The sequence below is a fragment of the Protobothrops mucrosquamatus genome, unplaced genomic scaffold (assembly GCF_001527695.2).
Source record: "Protobothrops mucrosquamatus isolate PMUCROS unplaced genomic scaffold, P.Mucros_1.0 scaffold5378, whole genome shotgun sequence".
Lineage (NCBI taxonomy): Eukaryota > Metazoa > Chordata > Lepidosauria > Squamata > Viperidae > Protobothrops > Protobothrops mucrosquamatus.
Window position 1 is genome coordinate 584 of NW_015391240.1, and position 2,260 is coordinate 2,843.

The window sequence follows — 2,260 nt, forward strand, 5'->3', positions numbered from 1 at the left end:
ATTATTATTATTAGATGGCAAAATTAAAGTGTTTGCTAGTCATAAAAATGGCAGATCAAGAGAAAGGAAGGGGAGATCAGAGAAGAGGCTTCTAGCTACCTCCATCCTTGTAACCGTAAAAATTCCAGATCTAGCCCCCAAAAGATGCAACGCGTGGAAAAATTAACTCGTTAAGCAACCCAAATGTTCTACGGCTTGTCTTCTGAGCTTAAGGACAGACCTGGCACCAAAGTGGACCTTTTCCACTTTCAGGAATTGTATCAGCGTGAGATCAGGTGTGTTCCCAGGCGTTCCTGGGACTCGCAAGAGGCGTGGGAAGTAGCCGATGGAGTTCTGCAACATTTTTTTTCCCCGCCAGAACTATGGAGGAAGACGTTCCCCAATGAGGGAAGCTCTTGTCTCATTCCACCTCTTTGAATCTCCTTCCACCATTACTCAACTTCTTTGTTTGTTCCTACAGCAGCCCACCCATCCCGAAAAATACTGTGAGCAGGAAATCATTAAAAGTCCCAGCAACATTAATTGTTCTCACTGTCAGGAAGTTTCTCCTTAGTTCTAGGTTGCTTCTCTCCTTGATAAGTTTCCATCCGTTGCTTCTTGTCCTGCCTTCAGGCGCTTTGGAGAATAGCTTGACCCCCTCCTCTTCTTGGGGCAGCCCCTCAGATATTGGAAGACTGCTATCATGTCCCCCCTCGTCCTTCTCTTCATTAAACTAGACATACCCATTTCCAGCAACCGTTCCTTGTATGCTTTAGCCTCCAGTCCCCTAATCATCTTTGTTGCTCTTCTCTGCACTCTTTCTAGAGTCTCAGCATCTTTTTTACATCGTGGTGACCAAAACTGGATGCCGTATTCCAAGCGTGGCCTTACCAAGGCCTTGTAAAGTGGTATTAACACTTCACGTGATCTTGATTCTATCCCTCTGTTAATGCAGCCCAGCACTGTGTTGGCCTTTTTGGCAGCCGCAGCACACGGCTGGCTCCTATTTAGGTGATTGTCCACTAGGACTCTGAGGTCCCTCTCGCAGTTACTACTATTGAGCAAGGTACCCCCTATACTATATCTGTGCGTTTGGTTTTTCTTGCCTAAATGTAGAACCGTAACACCCTTCTTAAAAACATCCAGTATTGGAGCACCCACAACATCTGGAGGGTAATGAAAACATTGCTTTTCCCTCCAGAAAGCTTTGAGCATTTAGGAAGGTCACCTTCCTTAAAGAGCAATTTCTTCAGCACTGAAGATGCTTCTGCAATTTTCTTCCTCCTTCCATCTTACCATTCCATTTTAATCTGGGCAAGGGTTCCTGAAAACGTCCTGGAATTTGGTAACAGGATGCCATTGGCCCAGGGACGCACGTCAGCAGACTGGCACATGGGCAGCCACCAAGTTGCAGGCTGGGCATTGCTGGAAATTCCCACCCGTAGGAATATTATCCCCACCTCCCCCCCCCCAAAGTCTCACAAAGCTGAAGAAACCAAAGGATCTCAAACTAGAGAATGCAGAGGAATCGCCCCGTCCTTCAAGAGAAATGGAACTGCTAATCTCAGGGACTTCTCCATGTTGTTGAAAATGGTATTGTTTCTTACAGGCCTCCTCAGATGTCCCCCATCCAAGAGTTAACTAGGTCTGGCCCTGCTTAGTTTTTCAAGCTGAGCCAAAGGCAGCTAAGTGGCATCAATGATTCATCAAGAAGAATAGAGTGCTAGATTAACAGAGTTGGAAGGGACCTTGGAGGTCTTCTAGTCCAACCCTCTGCTCAAGCAGGAGATCCTATACCATTCTGGACAAATGGTTGTCCAATCTCTTCTTTAAAACCTCCAGTGTTGGATATGTATGGAGCATCTCAGTCCATCATACTAGCGCTGATGATGTTACCTAGTTTGGGTCATGAAACGTCTGCAAGAAAACAAGCAAGCTCAGAGAGCACCAAGGACCCCCTCATGTCAACCCTGAGTTACGAATATTCTCCTTTATTAATGGTATTTTCTTCAGGGACACAGTCTAGTCTACAGCCACGGGGATTCCTTAGAAATCTCCCATCTAAATCCTAACCAGGCCTAACCCTGCTTAGCTTCCAACCAGAAGAACCAACGAGGTTGGCCACCTTGCTCAGATACATCAGATGATGGTTTGCGACTAAGCCAGTTGCTTTGAAGGAATGGATTTCTGTTTCTCCAAGTCTGACATAACGAACCCTTAGAAATATGGTAGGGGAGCATCCGTATTGAGCTTTCTCTTCTGCCTCAATGTCTTGCAGGAC